Genomic DNA, 18978 nt, shown 5'->3' on the forward strand with positions numbered 1-18978 from the left:
CTCGGATGACCGCAGTATGCGACCGGGTACGTAATTCTCCAGGTGTTCTTTAATGTACACTGGGACTTGGCCGTAGATAGCTTTATGGACAATGCAGAGACCCTTAAATTTTGCTCTTTGCTTGATGGGGAGCCAGTGCCACTTGCACAGCAGAGGGGTGGCGTGAGTCCTTCTGAGCTGCCTAAAGATCAATCTTGCTGTGTTGTTCAGTACTACATGTAATTTATTAGTACGTTTCTGGGGAGGCCGATGTATAAGGCATTGCCATAGTCTAATCTAGACACAATTGTTGCTGATACAATAATCTGTAGTGAGGCAGTTTAAAGGAGGGGGATACGTTTCTGCAGCTGTCTTAGGAGACCTATACATGTTCTGACCACTGTGGTGATTTGATTGGCCATAGAGAGCTCAGAGTAGATTTTTATGCCCAGGCTTTTCACAACAGGTACTAGTGTGGGGGTAGTACCCAACTCTTGGGGCCAGAAGCGGTCACTCCAGGGATTGCTTTTCGTGGGGATGACAAGGACTTCTGTTTTGTCAGGGTTAACTTTTAGTGAATTGGCTCTCATCCAGTTTACTGTGAATCTGAGGATATTTTGCACCAGCTCTTGGGCATGGGCAGAGTTATCAATCCAGAGGACAAGCTGCTTGTTGTCCGCGTAGTTGAAGACTTGGCAGTCCATACGGATTATAGCTGCCACCAGAGGCTGTAGGTATATGTTGAAGAGGAGTGGGGACAGTGCGGAGCCCTGGGAGACGCTGCAGGTGAGAGTGCCCCTGTCCGATACCTCCTCACCCTCTGGGATCGACCTGACAAGAAGGATTCTAGCCACTGGTATGCCTGTCTGCGAATGCCCAGGTCAGTGATTCTGGCCAGCAGCTATGTATGGCTGACCGTATCGAACACCACTGATAGATCTAGTAAAATCAGGACGCTCGTTTTTTTATTGTCAGCCATAATTCTGAGTTCATCAAGTACAGACAGCAGCACTAGCTCAGTACTATGATGGGCTCTAAAACCCACCTGTCTGGTTTGGAGTAATTGGTGTTCCTCCAAGAAAGACGAAAGTGTCTTAAGGGCGTGTTGTTCGACAACTTTCGCCAGGAAGGGGAGATGGGCCTATAATTTTTAAGATTAGCGGCATCTGCTTCAGGTTTCTTTAACTGGGGGGGGTGACTCTGGCCTCCTTCAGGTTGGAGGGTAGGAAGCCAGTCTCCAAAGAGTTGTTCAGCAGAGCCAGGGTCTGCCTTTCCAGCCCGGGGAGGGCCATTCGGAAAATCTTCGGGGGGGCAGGGGTCTGCAGCAGAGCCCGATTTGGTGCGATTCGTCAGTAGTGTCAAAGACCCAGAATATAGATTTGGGAAGATGGTGAGTTGCTTGCAAGGGGGAGGGGCCTGAGTCTGAACTAGGGAGCCCTGATTGATGGGGTTGTTATCAATCTCGGAGCGGATATCCCTGACTTTCTGGAGAAAGAAGGTCTGGAACATGTTGCAGTCTATGGGCGCGGCTGCAGCTTTCAGCTCAGCCTTTTGGCTGAGTTATTTCAGTATTTTGAAAGTCTCTTTCTGCTTGTTTGGTGTGTCTGTAATTTGTGCCTCATAATATTCAGCCTTCCTGGTCGTTATAGCTTTTTTTATAAGCGGTAAGTAGGGTTTTATAGGTTGTCAGCTCCGTTGGGTCGTATGCTTTTCGCCATCGTCTCTCGGCTTGGCGGAGACTTTGCTTCCTTTCCCTCAACATCTTGTTAAACCAGGGGGCCCCCTTTGTCCTTGTCTCTGACTCTTTCCCTCCACTCCGGTGCCACTTGATCAATGGCATCACGTAGGGCGTTCAGGAGAGCTTCACTCCCCTGGTCAAGATTCCCTTCCTTAAGTATTGGTGGGGGGAGCCTTTCTTAAGGTATCTACTAGTTTGTCAGCCTCAATTTTGTTCCAACTTCACAATCTTCTCCACCCTGGGGGAGGTTGCGACAGTTGGTCGTCCAACAGGACCCAGCAGCTAATTAGCGAGTGGTCTGACCAGGCACAGGAGCTATCCACCAGTTGATGGAGTCCCATTGAACTCATCGCTGTCTCAAATTGGCTGATGAGCGGCTCTCTCAGAACAATATCCCAGTGATAGTTGAAGTCACCATCCACTAGGAGTCGTTTGTACCGGGAGCAGAGGTCTGTAATAATCTCTGAAAAGAGATCGCTAAATCTGGGGGTTGACTGCAGTGGAAGGTAAACAACCAGGAGTAGGAGGCAGGAGGCTTTAAATGAGATTTTGACCCCTAATATGTCTGCGTTTTCAATGCTCTCTGCCCACTATCTTGGTAACCATAATTCGAGTGTTAAAGAGAATGGCTACACCCCCTCCTCTCGTCTTCTCTTGTCTGTCATGCCAGAGGGCGTCAAAATCCCCTGGGAGGGCTGCAATAATATCTGGAATCAAAGTATCGCCCAGCCAGGTTTCTGGGAGTGCCAGGATATCGATGTCTCCATCCTGGAGGAGGGAAAAGATTTCAATGCGGTGCTTCTGCAAAGAACGTGTATTGAGAACTGCCACCTTCAAACCTGGTGGGTTACCTAGTGCAGTGTTTTTGTGGGCTGCTGGATGCAGGGTCATAAGTGTGCCCGCTCCATTGTTTCTCAGGATTTTTTCGGCTATCAGCTTGTCTACCACGTTTCCGCCTAGGGCATGGCCCTCTGTGGCTAGGGTCTGTAGTTGTGCAGCTGAGTAGATCCGCGATTGACCAGGGGTTCTGGTCCCTGGCTCCGGTCGGACGCCGACGGGCGCAGATGGGCTTGCCTTAGGCAGGCCTTTAGCACGCCAGCAGCGTGCCTGCTGCGCATGTCCACTCCAGCGTGGCACTTGAAGTGTTTCCATCTGCCCGCCCACCAATCAGCGCTGTGCTGAAACAGCTGATCACCCCCTAGGCACTAGACCGCGATTAGCAAGTGGAAGTGCTGAAACCAGGGAGGGTGCAATTGGCAGGGGGAAATGCGCGTCAAGGTAAGATTCCAAATTCTATTTTACAAGTGTTGCATTTAAAACAAGGAAACCAAGTTTAAAAACGATATAGGAAGGACTTTAGAAATACATTGCTTTAAAACCAGGATCACACAAGTTAAAACAAGTTAAAACGAATTCAGTCAGGTTAAAACAGTTCTTTTAAATTCAAATTTCAGGTATAGAAAATTCTCAATGCCTTGGGGGACCACCTCGTAAGCAAGCATGTCTCACCCTCTCTTGCTGCATGTCCGCTCCAGCGTGGCACTTGAAGTGTTCCCTTCCGCCCGCCCACCAATCAGCACTGCGCTGCCGAACTGGTGTACTGATTTGAGTTGATCGCAGAGGATTGTGCAGGGGTTGTTCCGCCAGTGTCTTTCTGTGGCTCTTAGAAGTCTTCTTTGGGAGTTTACGTCTGTGTTGAACCGGGATCTTGATGGAGTGTTTCTGACTCTTTTTAGTTTCAAGGGGGCAAGTTGGTCCAGGATGGAAGTCATAGTTGTGTTGTAGTGAGAGGTGAGTTCTGTGGTGGAGAGATCATCTGCGGAGGTGGGGAGGAGGGGGCTTAACCTTTCCTCCAGGTCAGATAGGGGCATTTGATTTAGATTTCTCTTTCAGTTATGGGGGTCTTGAGTGGGGGGTTGGTGGAGGATCGGTTGATTGAAGTGGAATATTATGGTGCGGTGGTCGGACCAATCCACGGGCACGATGTGATGGATCATGAGTGTGCTGCATTGGGCAATGATGACATATAGGATAGCCCCTCTCTTCTAGGCTTCCCCAGAGCAGTGTTGAGTAAGGTTGTTGTTGTGAAGATCGTTCAGGGTTTGGATTAGCAGGTTGTTTTCTTCATTCCAGTGTAGGTTGAGTTCGCCTAGAATTAGGAGGTTAGAGTCTCGGAGTGAGCGTTGCACAATCAGGTCAGACAAGGTGTTCACCGAATGTGGCGCTGCTGCCTGGCAGATGATAGAGGAGATGGCAGAGTTTTGTTGTCACTTGTCTTGATGTTGGCGGTTAGGCATTCAAAGGTGTTGTAGTTGAAGGTGTCGGTTTCTGCCACGGCGATGTTGTTCTTGTGAATAATTGCTATACCCCCTCCTCACTGGTCTTTACTGTCTGGTTATGATTGCGAAGCCTGGGGGCCCAAGCATTTCCATGATTGGGGAAGAGAGCTCATTTAGCCATGTCTCGGTGATGAAAGTGATGTATATGTCGTGGGTGAGGATGGATTCTGCCAGCTCAGTTGCGTGTTTGCTGGCTGATCGGCAGTCTATGAGCATGCAATTAGTGGAGGTCCCCTCTTTTTTGCATTTCTTTATTGGGAGGGCCCTGGGGAAATAGGTGTGGGAGGCAGGGGGTCTTGGGGAGCTTGGAGGGGAGTAGTGTCTTCCGAAACCAGTGATTACCTGGATCATGGATTTAGGGGTGCCGGGGGGGAGGGTGTCGTACGAGGAGGCAAGATCCGATGCTGCGCTGGACAACATTGCAGTTCTTGTTCTTTTGGGTCTTTGGGTTTGGTTCAAGAGGGGGTAGTGGTTCAATTGGGGCCAAGAGCTTTGGAAGGCCTTTAGTGCTTGGAGCTGGAAGGAGTGGGAGTCGGGTCAGGGTGTTGGCTAGGCTTTCGGAGTGTGGCGAGGTTAAGTAAGATTTTGTTAAGGTCTAGGATTATAGTTTCTAGCTGGCTCTCTAGCAGGGTGAGACGGTGAGTCGTCTCCTCAGAGGCGGGTGTGGGGGTGTTCTCTGCAGGATAGTCTCGAGAAGGCCAGAGCTTGTTGATGCTATGTTGCCAGTTGGAGTTTGGGTGGTCCATGTAGTCTCTGTGTGGGGCCGTGGGCATGGGTGCGGCAGCTCGTGACGTGTTTACAGCTTCCTATTGGATGTTAGTAGCGGGGGTATTTGGGAGTCGTTGCCTGTGGGGTAGGGTGTATAGCTGTTTCTTGGGGGTGGTGATATAAGGAGGTAAGGTGGAGGTGGTGATCGGCTGGGGGTAGGAGAGCCTTATTTGCGGCGTACCTCCGGTTAGTAATGCAAGGGGGATAGTGTTGTGGGTGTTTTGAGGAGGTGTGCTTGGAGTCTAAGGGGGGAAAGGTTGGCGGTGTTGGCATATGGCATGCGATTGGTTTGTGGGCTCTCCTGGGGGGTTAGGCTGTCCAGGGGAAGAGAGTGAGTCAGGCGGGGGAAAAGTGAGTGAGGGGGGGCATTCCGTAACGAGGGGAAGAATGAGTCAAAGGCATCTAGGTTAGCGTTGTTGTCCTGAATCAAAACAGTGCCGTTGGAGTAAATGATCACAGAGGTGATGCCGCTCCGCCTAGGGTGGTTAGGGGTGGAGATTGACAATTTGCAGCTGTAAGGAGTGCTAGTTGTATTGGATATATGGAACTGTGATCTGACCAAGGAGTTACAGTTTACAGGCCTTTCTGTATGGAAAATTATATCCATTTTCATCAGTCCTTTGGAGGAGCAGTGATAAATGTCCGCGAATAGTGTTTCTGGGTGTTGTCTGATCAGCCTGTGTTTGAAGTTTAGTTTAGCTTTTGGTGAGAGATTGGGGGGGGAACTGATGGAGAAGGAGTTCGGGCCATGTGGTTTTAGGTGGTTTGCAGTGGAGTGGCTGATGGAGGATGGCGTGGCAGATGGCATTTTGAGAATTAGGGTGCCCAAGTGCCTGTGCGAAGCCTCTGCCTGTTCTACTATGGGGATTTCCTGGAGTGACTGTTCTCAGCGGGAGTGGGAGATGGCCGGTATTGCCGAGTGGGGGAGGCACTTTGCCGCTCCTCAAGCAGCTGTTTGTGGCTCAGCCAGCGGCTTTTCTCAGTTTATCCTCCACTACCTCAATTTTGTGTTGTGTGTTTCCGTTCTTTCTCTTCGTGCTGTTGTTAAGGGAAGTGCTTCAACGTTGTGGATACTTGCAGCGCCGCCATCTTTAGATCAGACGTTTCTGTCCTGATATGTGGATATTTTGGTGGTAGGCACCCCAGATACTTCAAGGCAACAGGAGCGCCTGGGACTGCTGTTGACCAAATTAGTTCAGGATATTAAGTAGGGTTGTATTTTTTACTGTAATTCCTTCACGTGCTGTTGTTAGGGAGAGCGCTTTGCTGGTATGCAGGCTCTTTGCGCCACCATCTTAGGGTCAGGTAGTTCAGTCTTAGTGGGTGGCCGTCGGGGTGCTTGGCAATCCAGTGATTATCTGGCTGGGGGCATTTCTGTGACAGCTGTTAGTAGATGAGATCTGGCTAGAAGCGTAAGGAGGCCCCGTATCACTTCTCTGCTGTGGTAGATGGTCAAGCGTCCAGGGGTGGCTGAAATTTACAGAACTGCCTTCTTAGGGTCAGGCATCCGGGTTTTTTCTGATAAATGGCCTGTGACGTTATTGCGGCCGGCGAGGTAGAACAACAACTCTGGATTCAGGCAGATTCACTCAAACCCAATCACATCTATCAAAAGACAATTTTCTAGTTTCTTTACACACATCATACCATTCTTTGCTAATTTTCGGACTTTTCAAAATTTCTTTCTGGTTTTTGCCAACATCATGTTCGAGCATACAAGTGGATGACACATTGGATAAATTGATTAATCAGGCCGACCTCAGAAGATCTTGTGTAGCATTTCCTCTCGCAGCCAGAAATAGTGAAATACCATTCACACTGATCATGTCTACAGTGTCAGTCAATGCGTGGAATAAAATCTGACTAAAATATGACATGATGAGGTCCTTCATATATAATGGAATTCTGATCCTTAATTAATAGTCTGTCTTCCATTCAGACATCGCCACAATGAGGTTAACGGTCTAGTGTTCATGAGTATCTCTTTTCAGCTTCCTGTTAACCTGGCGTAATTTTACGTCATACCCTTTAGCATAAATATTTCCGGCCATTGACACCGGACAGGGTTTGCTCTGAACCGAGGCTGCAGGATGTTTAAGGTAAGCCTTAACTAATTGAAGGACTCAGTTTGGAGTTTTGACCGATGTAGCTTTTCTAGAACTAAACTGCTAGTAGTCAATGGTTTTCGTAGGCATACTGGGTCTTCTACATCGGCTGGGAAGTCATAATTCTGCAGATTTAGATTCTCAAATTATCTCTCGATCATGCTTGTTTAGTAGCTAATATCTGTACTCATTGCCTTAAACTACCATGATAGAGTCAGAAAATAAACTTGGGCACGCCGCCCTCTGACGATATAAGTTTACCCTCTAATTAGATCCCTTCTCATTTAGATTAGCCTTGCTTCTCTGAGAATTATCAGATGATAAGCCATGAGCTATGAAAATACGAAGGTATGCTGTTCCTAGAGAGGCTGTTAAAGATTGGGGAAAGAAGAAGGTCAGGAGAAGGTCTCTCCTTCTGGAAAAAGACCCTCACACATCCGGCAAACAAGCTGTCACGTATCGTCAGCAGGTGGCCCAGATGTCAAGTATCATCATCAGGTCTGCTCCGGATCGGGGCGGCGCTGCAATCCCCGATCGGCGACCTTAGAGGCGCCTTTTAGTGGAGATCTTTATTCCATTCATTGCCGGTTGGTGAGTGCAAGTGAGGGCCCTATTGTGATGTGCGTGTGAGACTAGGTGTGTTTAAAATAAGTAGTGGAGATCCTAGAAAACAAGTTTTAATAAGAAAGGTCCCACTCTTAATTAAGAACAATAACGTGCGTAATCTTACAGTGAGGGTGTCTGAATTACGCTCTAGTGAATAGTGGTCAACATGTTTCTTGCATCGGTCAGGTTGACCGCAATTCTTCAGGACCAGAAAGTTCACACACTTATTGGTAGTGGTAGTAACTAATACTTACCACCGATACAGCACCCTAATAAGTGGTTACTTTAAGCTATAAAATCATACGCCTGTAAAGAAAAAATGGGTGGAAAAAAGAAGGTACATGTTAAATACGCATATTTGCTAAAACCAATCTTCGTTTTTAATTGCCTCATACACTGCACCCACAAGGTGTCATGCAGTATTGGTGATGTGCACAATTATCACATGCTAAATGGTGATCTAAAAAATACTCAATGACTAAGATAATGCAATAGTCAAGTGTGACGCTCTTAACTGCAGAAATAGTAAGTAGAAAAATAAGTTTTTAACCGTGTTAGATGGATCAAAACACGAATGGGGAATAACATGAAGGGGAAGTAACACTCACCCTGGTGTCCCAGGTCTCTGGTGTCAACGAGATGGCGTTGAGAAAAAACACTGAAAAGTGCAGTGTTCTATTGACAGGAAGGCGCCCTCCAAAAAATATAAGAGGGGTGCAAATGAGTCAGTCAGGTTGATGTGACTAGAACCAATAGTTATAAAAATGCTCACAAGTTACTCAAAAATTGCAATATAATTAGAAATCCCTCGTAGGGACCATGCTTCAACCAAGAGATCATGAGATCGAGGCAAGGACAGTGGAACGGTCTATATTTATCTTAATGGGAGGATAATAGTCTCGTCCTAATACTAAACAATCGTGAGTTAGACGGAGTACTAAACTCTACCCCGTATCGTGGTTAGTACTTACGGCAATCCGTGGTTCCGAATGCCTTCGTTCCTACCCTCTGACCGCGCCAGCTCGGTGGACAACTCTGGTTGCTAGCGCGAAGCATACATAGGCCCTTCCAGCCAATCGGAAATACCGGCTCATCGGTGTATTTCCAAAGTACAGCACGTACGGGAGTTAAGCCTGTCATCAATGGCTTTCGGGTCCGGTCAGGTGGTGGTCAGAAGCCAATCGGCTTGAAGCGGCTGGATAACCAGCCAATAGGAGATGAAGTTAGTTTCCTGCAACTCATGGTAACTGTCACTAGGCAACGAGGTGTTGTGGACGATGTATCGAACCTCGATGAGCCGGTATTTCCGATTGGCTGGAAGGGCCTATGTATGCTTCGCGCTAGCAACCAGAGTTGTCCACCGAGCTGGCGCGGTCAGAGGGTAGGAACGAAGGCATTCGGAACCACGGATTGCCGTAAGTACTAACCACGATACGGGGTAGAGTTTAGTACTCCGTCTAACTCACGATTGTTTAGTATTAGGACGAGACTATTATCCTCCCATTAAGATAAATATAGACCGTTCCACTGTCCTTGCCTCGATCTCATGATCTCTTGGTTGAAGCATGGTCCCTACGAGGGATTTCTAATTATATTGCAATTTTTGAGTAACTTGTGAGCATTTTTATAACTATTGGTTCTAGTCACATCAACCTGACTGACTCATTTGCACCCCTCTTATATTTTTTGGAGGGCGCCTTCCTGTCAATAGAACACTGCACTTTTCAGTGTTTTTTCTCAACGCCATCTCGTTGACACCAGAGACCTGGGACACCAGGGTGAGTGTTACTTCCCCTTCATGTTATTCCCCATTCGTGTTTTGATCCATCTAACACGGTTAAAAACTTATTTTTCTACTTACTATTTCTGCAGTTAAGAGCGTCACACTTGACTATTGCATTATCTTAGTCATTGAGTATTTTTTAGATCACCATTTAGCATGTGATAATTGTGCACATCACCAATACTGCATGACACCTTGTGGGTGCAGTGTATGAGGCAATTAAAAACGAAGATTGGTTTTAGCAAATATGCGTATTTAACATGTACCTTCTTTTTTCCACCCATTTTTTCTTTACAGGCGTATGATTTTATAGCTTAAAGTAACCACTTATTAGGGTGCTGTATCGGTGGTAAGTATTAGTTACTACCACTACCAATAAGTGTGTGAACTTTCTGGTCCTGAAGAATTGCGGTCAACCTGACCGATGCAAGAAACATGTTGACCACTATTCACTAGAGCGTAATTCAGACACCCTCACTGTAAGATTACGCACGTTATTGTTCTTAATTAAGAGTGGGACCTTTCTTATTAAAACTTGTTTTCTAGGATCTCCACTACTTATTTTAAACACACCTAGTCTCACACGCACATCACAATAGGGCCCTCACTTGCACTCACCAACCGGCAATGAATGGAATAAAGATCTCCACTAAAAGGCGCCTCTAAGGTCGCCGATCGGGGATTGCAGCGCCGCCCCGATCCGGAGCAGACCTGATGATGATACTTGACATCTGGGCCACCTGCTGACGATACGTGACAGCTTGTTTGCCGGATGTGTGAGGGTCTTTTTCCAGAAGGAGAGACCTTCTCCTGACCTTCTTCTTTCCCCAATCTTTAACAGCCTCTCTAGGAACAGCATACCTTCGTATTTTCATTCTCATTTCTGGGCTCAGTATGCTGGACCTGTCTTAAAATAGCCCCCTGTTCCTCCACTTTTGTTACAATACCTAGCACGGGGTTTACCTCGTAGGAACCAATTAGGATACCAAGGACACTCAGAATCCTCAAGCCTTGGCCCGTCTATATCAGTAGAGGACAATAAGTTTCCTTGTCCTCACTTTTATCTATTTCCTTTTCACTCCTTGCTTCAACTTTACCATGGACGATTGCCAGGGTTTAAGTTTTGGCGATGATGCAGCTGCAGAGATTTTACGTACACCATCTTTACTGGGGTTAGACACCAGCTCCACTTCTGGAGCTCAATCTGACGATCTAACAACCCTGACTACCTTGAAACGAGAGTGGTTAAAAATCACATTGCATGGGGCGATGATGACGGAATACCTGAGGGCTAATATCGCCCCTAATGGACTTATAGTAAAGAATTTTCCCCGTCTTTTTCTTGAAGACATGATCTTTAAGAAGGAATGGTCCCTGGTGTCCTGGAAGTGCACCAGGGATTGGTTGATACTTATAATCAACACAGCAAAGAGACTAGCGGATGCACTCCTGATCAGAATTCAGAATTTAGAGGGTATTGTTAAAGTCTCCCTCACTACCATTGTCTTTAAAACCAAATTATCAGAAATTAACAATGAGATAGCAGAAAATAAAGAATTTCTGATGAAACAAAAAATCACCAAGCTACAAAAAGACATTAAAAAAAAAAAAATCGATAAAGAGAAGGTTTATCCATATCTGAAGGCAGACTACACATCAGTGTTAAACAGCTACTCCTCAGATGAGGACTCTAATAGCTCTAGACGCAACTCCAACACAAGTAGTGATTCCAGCAGCGGAGGCTACTCGAACAATAGGAATAGACAAGGGCAACAGAATTACCCCTCTTTTCCGATGATCCCGTTTCAGGGACAATATCAACCGACTCCCCCGTTCTGGCATTTTCCCGGTTTCCAACAGGGTCCCCCTCCCCCCTTTTACCAACAAGGCCCCCCTTTTTTAGGCAGAGGCTGGGGCAGAGGAAGAGGGCGGAGAAGAGGAGAAGAGAAAAGGGTGCACTGGCAAGATCAACCCTCAACATCAATGGAAACCAGGAGCCAAACAAAGAACAAGAGACGTTAATTGTCAACCTCTCACCCCGCATACTGAATGAGACTGAAAAAACAGTTCTCCAAAAAGGTTTGGGATTTGTCCCGACACCTAGGATCGACTCGTTCAGAGATATGTGTGAAATACAGGCATTTTTTCGCAAAATACGTCTGAAGGCTTTTTTCTATGGAGAACCAGAGATCTCTATTGAAGACTCGGGCTTACACAAACCCTCCACTTTTACACCACACAGTGGGATGATCCCGAATGAGGTCCTAACCTTTGAGCAGGCAGTCCTGAAGGAATGGAAACAAATAAAACCTGCTAAGATCTTCCACAACATCACTTCAGGTGAGGAATCTGCACTACGGTCTTTGAGTGACGATCCGTCGATTACTATCAAACAAGCAGATAAGGGGGGAGCAACGGTAATAATGTCAACTATAGATTACCGTACGGAGTGTCAACGCCAACTTAATGATAGGAAGTATTACCTACCAATCACAGAGGACCCTACCACTCGACTTAAAACATTGATTAACACGATGGTTTTCCATGCTGAGACCCACGAGTGGATCACTACGAAGGAAGCCACCTTCCTGGTGACTGCTGAACCAAAAACCCCGTACTTCTACTGCCTTCCGAAAATACATAAGGGGACTTATCCGGTTCCTGGCAGACCCATCGTGTCCGGAATCGGTTCTCTCCTCGAACCACTCTCACAGTTTGTGGATCACTTCCTCAAGCCTGTAGTCCAGAAAACTCCCTCTTTCCTTAGAGACACCATGGATGTTCTCAGACTTTTAGAGGGGTCTCAACACCAGGGACAAGTGGATCTCCTCGTCACCCTGGATGTTGAGGCCCTCTATACCAACATTCCACAGAGGGCTACCCTTGAGGTGATGGAGGATGTTTTTAGTGAACTAGAATGGGGTTCATCGACACCACGTACCTTTGTTCTGGAATGTGCTTCTCTAGCTCTCACGGAGAATTTCTTCGAATATGAGGGCCAACTATTCCATCAAGTACAGGGCACTTCGATGGGGAGTACATTTGCCCCAAGTGTGGCCTGTATCTACATGGCAGCATTTGAGGAGCGAGCCATTTACCACGAATCGAATCCCTTTAGATCTAACATCCTACTGTGGAAGAGATTCATTGACGATATCTTGATCCTATGGAGAGGTGACAGAGTCCGTTGTGATGAATTTTGCACATGGGTTAACACCTTAAACCCTTATCTGCGGTTTACCCATACAATATCTGACAAACAAATCCCTTTCCTGGACCTCTTGATCCTACTTAATGATCAGATGATGAGCACCACACTCCATCGTAAGTCCACCGATCGAAACAGTTTGCTACATTTTGATAGCTACCACCCTGTAGCTCTTAAGCGAAATCTCCCTTTTGGGCAGTTCCTCCGGATCAGGAGGAACTGTACTTCCGTGCCTGACTTCATACAGGAATCTTTGATTCTGACTAACAATCTCCTCCAACGGGGATACAGTAGTCATTATGTAAAGAAGTCATTTAAAAGGGCCCGTAATAACAATAGGGAAGGGCTTTTGGAACCCAGGGAACATACTAGCGATGATTGCCTGACCTGTGTATCTACATACACGCCTAATTCGACAAAACTGAGAAACATCATTAGAAAGCATTGGAATATTCTGAACACCGGGACACTTTCATTGACTACCCCCCGGTTTGCTTTCAAACGCACCTCCAACCTCAAAGACAGGCTTGTACACACGAGACCCAAACAACATAACAACACCAAACAGGCCACTTTATGGAATTTACCTCCCGTAATGGGACATTATCCTTGCGGTTCATGTGTTGTATGCCCCCTCACCAAAATTATGAAAAACATTGAATTTCCAAATGGGTTCACCTGGCAGCACAGAACTCATACCAATTGCAATACCCCAAATTGCATTTACCTTATCTCATGCCCTTGCAATCTCCCCTACATAGGGATGACGACAAGACCGGTTAAAACCAGAATCATTGAACACCGGAGTAATTTTAGGTGTAACAAAGTCAACACCAAAATGACAACCCATTTCTTTGATAAAAAACATGCCCCTGATTCTCTACGGTGGACGGTCCTCCAATCTTTCAAGAACATTAATAGAGCTAAATTGTTCTCTGTTGAACAAAGGTGGGTCATGAGATTATCGTCCCACCTGGGAGGCTTGAATGAAGATATCCCTTGGTCTAGCCTGCTTAATACCTGAGTCTGATGATTTACTACTTACTGGCCCTTGATTTATGAATCATCACTCTGGGCGCACATCAAATAACAGGTGACCTATCTAGACAATGCTGACCTGCTTTGGGGTTTGCTACAATAGATCTTGACACCATTGTTCTCTGACTTGTGTTTTTATCCCTCTGATAGGTGTAGTACTTGCTACTCAACCAGCAGTGCACACCATTGTTGAGGGTCCGCCCTTTCCCTGCTTTGTTTATACACTTTAAGCATATTTATGATCTATAAACTTTTTTTCAATATGTTAACCCATGAGGTGTATGTTCTACTGGACTACATTCTTGGGTTCACGTTACTCTTGATACATTTATGAATACTGTGAATCCACTCTAATATGCCAGCACGTTACCTTATGAGCGTTATGTGCGAGGACGACACCGAGGGTTCCTTTGCCAATCTTTTGACCTTAATCTTTCCTGTGTCAACCACTCGACTCTGACTATTCCTTTTTTTCGAATCGGCGCGCTGATCAGCGACACGCCTTGTCTCATGCCTAACTATAATCGACTTGGCGGTACGAGGTTCGATACATCGTCCACAACACCTCGTTGCCTAGTGACAGTTACCATGAGTTGCAGGAAACTAACTTCATCTCCTATTGGCTGGTTATCCAGCCGCTTCAAGCCGATTGGCTTCTGACCACCACCTGACCGGACCCGAAAGCCATTGATGACAGGCTTAACTCCCGTACGTGCTGTACTTTGGAAATACACCGATGAGCCGGTATTTCCGATTGGCTGGAAGGGCCTATGTATGCTTCGCGCTAGCAACCAGAGTTGTCCACCGAGCTGGCGCGGTCAGAGGGTAGGAACGAAGGCATTCGGAACCACGGATTGCCGTAAGTACTAACCACGATACGGGGTAGAGTTTAGTACTCCGTCTAACTCACGATTGTTTAGTATTAGGACGAGACTATTATCCTCCCATTAAGATAAATATAGACCGTTCCACTGTCCTTGCCTCGATCTCATGATCTCTTGGTTGAAGCATGGTCCCTACGAGGGATTTCTAATTATATTGCAATTTTTGAGTAACTTGTGAGCATTTTTATAACTATTGGTTCTAGTCACATCAACCTGACTGACTCATTTGCACCCCTCTTATATTTTTTGGAGGGCGCCTTCCTGTCAATAGAACACTGCACTTTTCAGTGTTTTTTCTCAACGCCATCTCGTTGACACCAGAGACCTGGGACACCAGGGTGAGTGTTACTTCCCCTTCATGTTATTCCCCATTCGTGTTTTGATCCATCTAACACGGTTAAAAACTTATTTTTCTACTTACTATTTCTGCAGTTAAGAGCGTCACACTTGACTATTGCATTATCTTAGTCATTGAGTATTTTTTAGATCACCATTTAGCATGTGATAATTGTGCACATCACCAATACTGCATGACACCTTGTGGGTGCAGTGTATGAGGCAATTAAAAACGAAGATTGGTTTTAGCAAATATGCGTATTTAACATGTACCTTCTTTTTTCCACCCATTTTTTCTTTACAGGCGTATGATTTTATAGCTTAAAGTAACCACTTATTAGGGTGCTGTATCGGTGGTAAGTATTAGTTACTACCACTACCAATAAGTGTGTGAACTTTCTGGTCCTGAAGAATTGCGGTCAACCTGACCGATGCAAGAAACATGTTGACCACTATTCACCAGAGCGTAATTCAGACACCCTCACTGTAAGATTACGCACGTTATTGTTCTTAATTAAGAGTGGGACCTTTCTTATTAAAACTTGTTTTCTAGGATCTCCACTACTTATTTTAAACACACCTAGTCTCACACGCACATCACAATAGGGCCCTCACTTGCACTCACCAACCGGCAATGAATGGAATAAAGATCTCCACTAAAAGGCGCCTCTAAGGTCGCCGATCGGGGATTGCAGCGCCGCCCCGATCTGGAGCAGACCTGATGATGATACTTGACATCTGGGCCACCTGCTGACGATACGTGACAGCTTGTTTGCCGGATGTGTGAGGGTCTTTTTCCAGAAGGAGAGACCTTCTCCTGACCTTCTTCTTTCCCCAATCTTTAACAGCCTCTCTAGGAACAGCATACCTTCGTATTTTCATTCTCATTTCTGGGCTCAGTATGCTGGACCTGTCTTAAAATAGCCCCCTGTTCCTCCACTTTTGTTACAAAGCCATGAGCTATATCAGTTTCATGAGGTAACTCTACATATCGTGTCATAAATACTCTCGGTAGTGGTTATCCATCCACTCCTCATGGCAACGATTTATATTTCAGCCATATAACTACAAACCCCGACCTTCATATGTATGTACCACACATATAATTTCTGATCTACATACTTCTGGTCTCGCTAAGCAAACTTCTTCTCACTTTCTTTCACACCGCCCAAGCCCCACAGTCCTTCCTCTATTCTCCTCCCTCCCCCTCCTTTTTCTTGAACTCTTTATTCAAGTCCATCAGAGAGCACAACTCTTGGGTGTACTCCTCTTGCACAACATTTTTTAATTACTTTATTCACTTATTGGCACGTTTTTCTTAATTGCAAACCAGCAAATGGTGTAGCTGATTGGTAACTCAGTACACGTTACTAATTTTTAAACGTTCTCTTCACAGAGGAGGAAAGCTTTTAACTATGTATTATGTGTTAGTTTTTTATTTGAGACTCAGTGTATATTTTCATTATTTACTTTTAGATATAGGATTCATTGTGGATCTCCTGATCAAGGCGCTTTGCTCATCGAAACGCACGTAGAGATACTAAGAAGATTCATCAATACATCAAAAGCCACTAGATTGGTTTGCTGATCTGTGATGTTCTTGTAATTTTTTCATCTGTTTATCGTTATTTTTACCACATTATGATTAAATTGTCTTATGACTGATCATATGATTTTTTTATATTGTATGTGTTCAATATTGTTTATCTTGTGGGCTGTATTGTGATGTCATTATTTCATATTTGTTTTTCATATGAATCGCTCCAAAACCTGGAATAGTTATTTTAAAGAATTTTGTATGAATAAAATGATAAAGTCAATGCACATTCTTAACTCATTCTTTTTTTTGCAAACCAAAGCTATGGGAGACAACCTTATAGACGATTCCACAGTCTCATTTCTACCCCTCCTTTAACTTAGTAAAATGTTCAAAATCTTTTAACTTCCTCAATTCTTCACTAAATACAATGCCATATCTCTTCAATAGAGACTGCAAATTGTTAGAAATAGGGGTCTCTAGTCGGCAGAGGTTTGCACCTTTGTCCAAGTAGGGACCCTTCTTCTAGATAGGGTAAGGGGGATACACTTCTAAAATAACCCCTGCTCACCCCCTTGGTAGCTTGGCACACGCAGACAGACGTTTCAGAGGCAGTGTGAAAAGCATTTGTGCATGCATACAGTAACACAGTGAAAACACTACAAATGGTCACCACACCAGGTTAGAAAAATAAACAAACTTTATCTAGACCAACAAGACCAAAAATGACAAAAAGTGCAACATACAATCCTCATAAAAATAGTTACTGAGCAAAATAACCTTTAAATTGCTGGAAAACATGAAAATACAGTTCCTCCAATTAGGTAGCTTCGTCCGGGGCTACAGTGATACTGAATACGACAGAGTCTAACAATTCCAGCCAACCACATCGATACGGATTAGCTAAAGCGTCGACAAACTCAGAGACAGTACCTTTTGTTGTTGCGGCCGACACGATGGTATGAGCCAGTCTGGGGAAACCATTGCCGTTGCGATGTGAGATGGAAGCGTTGCAGCGTGCAGTGTCCTCACGACTCGGGGCAGGCAGTGGCTCATTGACGGAGTCGGTGAGACCAAGACTTGCACTGCAGGGTGAGACAGTGCTTGATGTGGTGGGTGCTAGCAGGTCATAATGCGGCGACGGAGCTGGTCGATGTTCGAGTCGGGCAGCAACAGTGTCGATGACATCAGTGCAGCATGTAGCGAAGCGGTGCAGAGTGCGATGTCCACAGGACGGGGTGCAAGCAGTGGCTCATTCATGGAGTCGGTGAGACCAGGGTTGATGTTCCTGACACCTCGTTAACCGGGGGCAAGCTCCACTTCAAGCCCTTGGAGATCTTCCTCAAGCAGGGGACACAGCACACAGCAAAGTCCTTCTCCTTTCTTTGGCAGAACCAGCCACTGCAGGCCAACCCCAGACAGCACACAGCACAGGGGTAGTACTCCTCCTCCGGTTCCTTCAGCTCTTCTCATAGGCAAAGGTTCCTCTTGATTTCCCAGAAGTGATCTAAAAGTCTGTGGTCTGGGCCCCTCTTTTTATACAGCAAAATCATTAGTTCTCTGGTGGCAGAGTAGCCCTGCACGCAGTCAAAACCAGTTTTGTCCTCTCTGGTGCTGCTTCCTGGCAGGAGGTGGAGATAGCATTATATCAGGCAGACCAGGCCCATTCAGGTGAAAGTAAATCTCCTCCCCCTACTCTATGTGCAGCCCAGGTCTATTCAGCCCCGCCCTGACTCATCCAGAATCTCTGGAGCCACTACTCATCCCCAGTCCCAGTCACTCCAAAGCCAGACAGTCAATACACATCCTAGCAGAGGCACACTGGATGGCTAAGCAAGAACATGCCTACTTTCTAAAAGTGGTATTTTCAAACACAGAATGTAACAATCACATTCACTAAAAGATGCATTTTAACATTCTGAGTTCAGGCATACTAAACTTTATTTTCCTACCTTGTTTGCAGGGGTAGTTATGTTTATAAGATGTTATAAGCAAACTCCCCATTCTATCCTATGGGAGGAAACAGATAGCCTTGCAACAGTTAAAAACGAAATTGGCAATATTTCACTATCAGGACATGCCACACACACCAGGGCATGCCCTACCTTTCACATACACTGCATCCTTCCCACAGTGGTACCTTGGGCCTACCTTAGGGTGACTCATATGTAAGAAAAGGGAAGGTTAGGGCCTGGCAAGTGGGTGCACTTGCCAAGTCGACATGGCAGTATTAGACTGCACACAGGCTCTGCAATGGCAGGCCTGAGTTACATTTACAGGCTGCTTATGTGGGTGGCACAATCAGTGCTACAGGCCCACTAGCAGCATTTGATGTACAGGGCATGGGCACACACAGTGCACTGTACTAGGGACTGACTAGTAAATCAAATCTGCCAAACATGCAATCACTAATCCATAACAATATTTTACAAAGGGAGCACTTGCACTTTGGCACTGAACAGCAGTGGCAAAGTGCCCAAAGCATCTAGACCAGCAAAAAACGAAGTCCAACACACAGCAAAAACACAGGAGGCAAAGGCAAAAATACAGGGGAAGCCTACGCCAATGTTACCAGGTCTAATATGTGTGCCCTCCATCTAAAATGTGGGGAGAACTACCCACCCTCTTGGGAGATCTGTTCACTAAGGCGGGAAAAT

General features: G+C 45.8%; 1 pseudogene; it reads left to right on the forward strand.

Moving 5' to 3' along the window:
• Positions 1-11852: 11852 nt before the first annotated feature.
• LOC146809641 (vesicle-associated membrane protein 7 pseudogene) overlaps positions 11853-18978 on the forward strand; it is a 41179-nt pseudogene continuing 34053 nt past the window's right edge.

This window comes from Triturus cristatus, chromosome 7 (genome assembly GCF_964204655.1).
Source record: "Triturus cristatus chromosome 7, aTriCri1.1, whole genome shotgun sequence".
NCBI lineage: Eukaryota > Metazoa > Chordata > Amphibia > Caudata > Salamandridae > Triturus > Triturus cristatus.